This window comes from Molossus molossus, unplaced genomic scaffold (genome assembly GCF_014108415.1).
Source record: "Molossus molossus isolate mMolMol1 unplaced genomic scaffold, mMolMol1.p scaffold_m16_p_10, whole genome shotgun sequence".
NCBI classification, from domain to species: Eukaryota; Metazoa; Chordata; class Mammalia; order Chiroptera; family Molossidae; genus Molossus; species Molossus molossus.
This window is the reverse complement of record NW_023425345.1, coordinates 40,443,882-40,451,896: the sequence shown is the minus strand read 5'-3', so window position 1 is coordinate 40,451,896 and position 8,015 is coordinate 40,443,882. Positions and strand designations below refer to the sequence as shown.

Here is an 8,015-nt window from a genome sequence, read left to right as displayed (position 1 = left end):
AAAAGAACATCGCAAAATCAGGGTGGGAGGAAATCTTGCTGAGCATAATATCTCCTTGAACTCTTTTCATTCGTGCAAGCAACTAACAACCATCAGTGCTATAAGAATTTTTTGTTTTGTTTTATTTAACTGTTGATTAGACCAAAAGGAAAGTTTTTTCCAGAAATCAATCCTAATAATTTCACAAAACAAAGGTGGGGGAAGGGGGAACGAGGAGTTCCTAAGGCAAAGATGAACTGGAATCCAAGAGAAATTTCTCATTTGCCATATGATAGACAGAGAAGGTATACACATACATAATTGCTTTAAATATAAATTATTTTAGTTCTGAGAATATCACAGGTTAAAGGTTACAAATAAGTCCCATTTCATTAAAGGTATGTAAAGGGCTTTTAACAAATCTTTGTAACTTAAAATTATTTGGCCATAGGTTGATAATTGTCAAAGCTCAGTGATGGTGCTAGAGGTCATACTCTTCTCTACGTTGCATTAAGTTTGAAATTTCCCATAATAAGAAGTTAAATAAATTTGTTTATTTAGTATATTCTTTACCATAAAGTATTAAATCACTTTTGGCTATTAAGAGTCACATGAGCCCTGGCCGGTTTGGCTCAGCGGTTAGAGCGTTGGCCTGCGGTCCTGAGAGACCCGGGTTCGGTTCCGCTAAGGGCACGTACCTCGGTTGCAGTTTGTCCCCGGCCCTGGTTGGGTCGTGTGGGTGGCAACCACTCGACGTGTCCCTTTCACGTCGATGTTTCTCTCTCTCTCTCTCCCTCCCACACTCTAGCTGAACAAAAAAATAGAAAAAAATGTCCTCGGGTGAGGATTAAAAAAAAAAAAAAAAAGAGTCACATGATTCCATAGGACAGCCATGGACAAGAATGCAAGGCAAGGAGAATGCTCAGATGAAATTGTGCCCGCACCATGTGATCTCTACATTTTGCTTCAGGACCCTAAGCTCCAAAGAACAGTCAATGTAACCAAGCTGGCCAGTTGTATGACTTTGCAGTGTGACTCTACCTTACAAACGGATATACCTACGCTTGTATTGATAACTACTTCAGCAGCTTCCTACTTTTGATTCACTAAAATTCCATTCTTAGACAACTGAATACATTTACTTGCTTTTGGATAAAATGTTATCTGCCCATCCATGGGTACAACAGTGATCTCTAGATTAATAACAAAAAGGAATGTGAATAGTGTCTGGTATGAAGACTCAGAATTCTACAAGAAGTTCCATGTACCACAGGCATAGATATCCTTTTCCTAGAAAACTACTCCTCAAATCACTGGAAAAAAAAAAAAAAGTGAAATACATGGCTTCCCAGAAATGTTATGTCAGAACAGATTTAAGAATAGAAAATGTAGAGAAGAAAAAATTTAGGAGAACTTTAAAGTCAGCATGCTTTTTAATCAATTAGAACTTCAGGGATCAGTCAACAATTTGTCATGTTTACACAGCTTCCTCCAAAATACGTAAGTGCACATAAGACAGGAATGTCCAGGAAACTCGATTTTTCAACAAACTGACTTGTTTGTGAAGAAAAATCACCAAAGGAATGTAGTTCAGGAAGGTAAGATACCCGGTTATTGTTATCTTTACATCAGCATGACCTTAATCAGTAACTTCTCATCATATATGTGAAAGAAAAGAAAAACAGACATCTTTCTAAGAAATAACACAAATACCAAAAGAAACTAAAACAACAATGGTAGTGTCTTTATACAATTTTAAAATTAGAAAATCACAAATTTGTGCAATATTCTCATTTACATTGCAATCCAAGATAAAAAGAATTACAGGTAGATATGAAGCCAGTTTTAGCCCATTGCATTTTATGCTGCTATATAAACATATGGTTTTACTATTTATGCCTAAAATATATCATATAACATTTATGTAACATACTACAAACTGTCCAATAATAGGTGTATTTAAGCACTGATACGAGAATCAAAACATCCACATGTAAATATATTCATTGCTATTATAGATGAGGAAAAAACAGACAAAAAGATACCTAATTAGATGGGTGGGGGAGTCCAACAAAATGAAGCAATTTAAGACTGAGGGAGTACAGGAAAGATATCAGTTATCCCTTCACAAAGGTTTACCCAAAGGACAAGAGAAAGGACCCATTCCTTTCATACTTGCCACATGTAAAACTAGAACCAAACTCAACCTGAGTCAGGAGAGTGTCCACATGTGGGGCCAACCTGCATAGTAGGTTATCAGAGCCCAAGGGGTGCGAGGGCACCTGCCCAGAGGGAGAGGTGGGCCGCAAACGGAAAACGAGTTATGTACAGCAGGATTGACCACAGAAATGAAAACAGCGGTGGGCAAAAACAGGTTTACAGCCTTGGCCCGGTTGCTCAGTTGGTTGGAGCGTCAACCCATACACTGAAAGCTTGTAGGTTCAAGTCCCAGTCAGGCCACATACTTGGATTGCAAATTCAATCCCCTGGTCAGGGCACAACTGGTCACATCAATGTTTCTCTCTGCCCCCCTTCCTCTTTCTCTAAAAATCAATAAAAACATATCCTTGGGTGAGGATTATGTTTTATTTTTTTATTTTTTTGGTATGTGTCCCTAGTGGGAACCGAACCCAGGACTCTCTGGTAGGCAAGTCAACACTCCAACTGCTGAGCCAAACTGGCCAGGGCTAGGGTGAGGATTATTTTTTTTAAAAGTAGGTTTACAGTTGTGAGTACATGAAACACAGAGTTAAAGCTATTGTAATAATCATAACCTGTTTCCATATAAACCTCTTTTTCCATGTGAACAAAAGTAAACCTATTTTGCCCACCCTTGTATATTAAGGATAAATAGAAGCCAGTTTTCTCACTTTTAAGAAAAGAGTTGCAAATATTACAAGGGCAAAAACTGGAATAAATGCTGTGGTGTCAGATTAGGACTAGATATATCTGTATGAAAGACTTGTGATTTTTAATAGATAGACACATGTGAATGTGTATACGTACATATGTGTTACTGGAGAACTGTCTGAGTCAAAGGGGGCTGGCTTTCCCCTCCTCGGCTCTTGCGAGAAAGAATTTAGACAAGTGACAGAAAACTGTTGAAACAAAGCAAGTGGGCAACTCAGCATATCTGAGTGCCCTGCCTGATGGGGGTTCAAGGGTTTTATACTTTCCCCCTATAAGTTTCAAGGTTCCCTGCCAGATAGTCTAGATTTCAAGGTCCTCCTTTTACATTGTTGTAGCTTTTCCTAGAGTTTATGGGAACATCTGGCATTTTTAATCTTGACAAGTCCCCAAACTGCTGACTTCTTTGTTCAGTGGGTCAAATTCCCCTTCCCCACACCCTTTCCCTCCTCCTGCCCTAGCAGCTATCTTTCCTGCCTAACATACCTCCTCCAGTGATGCCAACCAAATGCTTTTGTGGTCTTATTTGTCCCTGACTTCAACTGTCCTTGGGTTTAGCTGACACAAATGGTATTACTCGGGTCTTTGTTCTCTATTTTCCCAGGCCAGGGTGATTTAAGCTATGTATCCCCTGGCTAGGGAGGTGAGGTATAAGCCATTTGCTTTCAAGTATCCTTGGTTGGGGAAGATAAGGTCTTGCGATTTGCAAACAGGCTGCAAATTGCCCAAACTGTTTGGCCTTGTTTAATTTCTTGTCTTGGTTTCCCCATTTCACTTGCCCAGGAATTTTCTTAGCTTCTTACTATCTTGTCACATATGTATGTATATAAGTGCATACATTCCCTAGCTGAGAAGGCGTGGGAACAGTAACACCCCAATAGCCATGGTCATATCTAGCACCCATGTCTTGGTTTCTAAATACCATTCTCCACTAAATAGAACCCAGGCTCCTTGGAGAAATGGCTGATTCTAAGACTAAGGTGGGAAAGAACAAGGTGACTCTGGAACATCTTGTGTCAGCCAGAAGTGCTCAAAGAATTATGGGGTGGGAATGAAGTGAGCGGGACACTGGCTGGCGGTAACAGGGCTGAGGCTGTTTGCCGAGTGAGCGGAAGACGAATGTCAGAGGACTAGGAACTCAGCTGAAAGATACTATTCCAGTAACTGAACTTTCAGCAAGTGGACGTTTTAAAGTCATGATCTTCTTCGAAAAGGGTTTTCTTTTGTAAAAAATAAACTTTTGCCCAATCATCCTCTTGAATTGTCAGAAAAAAGAAAACAAACAATTCCAGCTCAACCAAAATAAAATTTTCCACACTGAGAAACATCCGGGGGCTGTTTGCTTCGCTAAAACTGCAAACGGAATTCAAGGCAGTGCAGCAGGTCCAGTGTCTGTCATTTCTTCCCAGCTCAAACCTTTCACTGGATATTTGAAGGGTAATAATGAGACTATTGGATTTAAAGATACCCTCAACGACCCATCACAAAGTGAACGAAGGGGAGAACCACACTTGATGGTGAAACATAAACTCAGTTTACTGTAATGCAGGGTGCTGTTCATGGAAATGGAGGGCCTACATCTGTTTAGAGTTGTCTTTTTACTAGAATTTTATGTATACAACATTAAAAGTACAAACGCATGAAAATTGTTGCCTAAAAAGTATCAAATCATTTGAAATTATTTGGGTCTTTGGTTTTTGGTCATGTGACAGTTGAAAACCTACAGATGATGTGAAAACTGATTTATATTAAAACAATAACCATCTATGTCTTTAAAAAATTGTTGCTAGTGAATATTTTTAAAAAAACTAACAACAGGTTTCCAATTCAACTTATTTTCTAGGTATTCTATAAATTAAATTTTCAATAAGCATTATCAGTATTTGAGTCTGCAGTCTTCATAGTAGCCTATGGGTGAACACCTGTTACTGATTTCAATGGTAACACTTCGGTTCATCCGCTCAACAGGCAGAACGTGGGGTTGCTCAGAGCCCTGCAGGGTCTGGAGGTGGCAACGCATGCGCTGGGGCTCTGCATGAGAGAGGACAGCTGTAGAGATGTCTTCCAAACAAATCATGTGTTAGTACATATCTCAGTAAATATTTTTTTTAAAAGCAATGGGTAATTCTGAATGGGTCCTTTTGCCATAAAGAACATTATTGGGGCAATTAGTGAAAGTGAATGGGGCCTGAGGACAGATGATGTAATCAATGTTACGTCCTGATTCTAATGGTTGTATTATGAGTATTTAGGTCAATGTCCTTGTTTATATATAAATTTTTAAAAGCACTAAATAGCCTGGCCGGTGTGGCTCAGTGGTTGAGCATCGACCCATGCACCAAGAGGTCGCTGGTTTGATTCCAGGTCAGGACACATGCCAATGTTATGGGCCCAATGCCCAGTTGGGGGCATGCAGAAGGCAGCCAATCAATGTTCTCTCTCATCGATGTTTCTATCTCTCCCTCCCTTCCACTCTCTCTAAAAATCAATAGAGAAAAAAAATTAAAAAGCACTAAATATTCAGGGTGATGGTGATGGTGCTTACTTTCAAATGAAGCAGGAAAAAAAGTTCTATGTACTATATTTGCAATTTTTTTTAGTACATTTGATATTGGTTTTTCTAAAAATATTTTTTTATTAATTTTAGAGAGAGGGGAAGAGAGAGGGAGAGGGAGAAAGAGAGAGACATCAATTGGCTGCCTCCTGCATGCCCCCTATTGGGGATTTAGCCCAAAACTGAAGCACGTGTCCTGACCAGGAATCAAACTGGTGACTTTTCAGGTTGATGGGATGATGCTCAAAACCAAGTGAGCCACTCTGGCTGGGCAATATTTGATACCATTTTTTAAATTAAAAAGATATGTAACTTACACCCAGGGTAATTACCCTAAGCAAATTACTTAGCTTTGATTTCTCTACCTCAGTGTCTCAGTCTACAAATGGACTACAAGACTGCCTACTTCCCAATCGTATTATGAAGATTAAATTGCATAAAAATATGATGCTTAGTATACTTATTGGAAGGAAGTTTTATTTGATACAAAATATACTCATTTCTAATCCTCCTTTAGAAGTATTCTGCTTCAGGCGATGTCATGTTTGGGTTTCCCCATGCATCTCTCCCACACATCTCCTATACTTCAGCCTGCAGCAACCAGGCTGCTCCCATACCCCAGCACCTAGCCTTCCTTTCTATCCTGCTCCCTTCATTTACTTCCTTTCCCTTCCTCTTACTCAATATACATTCATATTTCAAGCACTTTTTTTTTCTTTTTTGAGCCCATATGACTCTACTCCATCTACTCAGATGATGGTTCCCTTATTTGTATTCCCACTATGCCTTCCACAACATTCCTCATCATACCTCTAACATTGAGCGAGCTCTGTGATCTGCTTCTGTTCATTTCTCTGCTATGATGATGGCCTACTCAATGGCATGTAACTTAGCCACCACCATGCTAAAATCAGGACTTGGCACCTAGCAGGTGTTCAGTAAATGAGTTCTAAATGAATGCATTAACCAAAGTGAATGAACAAGTGAGGGCATGAAAGGGGCCAAGGTCACCTGAAGATTTGGGGACAGGTCAGGCAGGCAATTACTTCCAATGTTTGATGAACGGTTCATTGTCTTGTAGCTGTGTTTTTTCCCCTCTTAATGAATGCTTGGTTGTTGGGTTTTTGTTTTACACATACTCTCATAAAAACAAACCCTGAAACTATATATCTTCTGCCACTCCTAACACCACAGGAAAAAAATAGATTTCTCTTCTATAGTGATTTCAACCAACAAATATTTGAGTGCCTGCTATGCATAAGATACCATGTTAGCATTCCGGGAAGGTGGGGGGAATCAGACACAGGGTATGGGGGGAGGGACAGCATTTTTATTTGTGTGTTCCAAACCTTGCCCTATCAGGTATTTGACCAGGTTACACTTCTCTACTTAACAGGTGGAAAACAAAGCACATCATTCAATGTAAGTGATTTGCTCTATGTTTCTAAGCAAGTTAGTGGATGGCTCAGGACTAACACGGTAAGTCTTTCAGCTAGACATTTAATTCTTACTTATATCAGATTATCTCCCATATTTCAAATGGACAGTCTCATTTAATATATAATACAATAGTGTGAAAATCATAATGGTGTTATGTTAAATCACAAATCTAAATGCTTAAAGGGAAGGGCAATGAACTTTAACTCCGGGAAGTGAAAGAATAACTTTAATAGCCTTTATTTGAATCATTCAACCACACCCAGAAAATACTCATTGAGAAGTATAAAAGGTGATTCTAAAGATGACTGTGAAAGTCTAGTGAATGAAAAGCAAAATTTAAGGGACCAAATGCTTCCAGTACTGAGCTAATATCTTACTCACTTAAAAGATGTGTGAGGATTTTATTTTCAGCCCAGTGACTCCCTCAGAAGAAAATGGGTGACCATTTATAGAAAAGTAGCAATTCCACTTATTAAGGTTCAACAATTCGGTTAGGCAAAGGGACTTATCTTAAAGCTGACTTTTCTTATTTTCAAATTTTTATATTCTTTTTTAACTTACCTTTCACAATCCACGTGGGGAGGCTTGGGGTACAGACGGGACTCACACAGATTATGGGAAGGGCTTTGCTTTATTCTTTACCTGGACTGTCTCCACAGCTCAAGGTTGGTAGCTCAAGGTTGGAAGAACTAAATGCTATTCACAATAATCAGCCTGTGCTTCTTTCTCTGTGCAGAATGTCCGTCTATCACTGACCCACCTCTAAATCCCAACTTTAGGGCCCTGATTCGTGCCACTTCCTCTGTGGACTCTGCCTCGTTGCCCCTGCTGCAGATGTTCGGCGCCCCTGTGCACTCTGGGAACAATCCCTTTCCAGCTTGTATACCAGGTATTTCCGTCTCTCCACTGAGGGCATAGCCTGCCTCACACTGCCTAGGCCAGAGAGTGCCCGTGGAGACACTGCCCATAGGCATGGTTTGTTTGATCCACAAAACAAAGTAACATTTTTTTTTTTATTAGTTGCAACCATTGAGAAATGTTACATTAAATTCCAGTCTTTAGGCTTCTCTAGAAAACTGGAAGTTCCACAGGCAGGAGGTCCTTACCAGAGCTATTTGAACCTGTTTTTAACCAA

General features: G+C 39.6%; 1 pseudogene; it reads left to right on the top strand.

Annotated features, from left to right (window-relative positions):
* The first annotated feature begins 871 nt into the window (after positions 1-871).
* On the top strand, positions 872-4,430 carry LOC118623687 (annotated as a pseudogene).
* Positions 4,431-8,015: the final 3,585 nt, after the last annotated feature.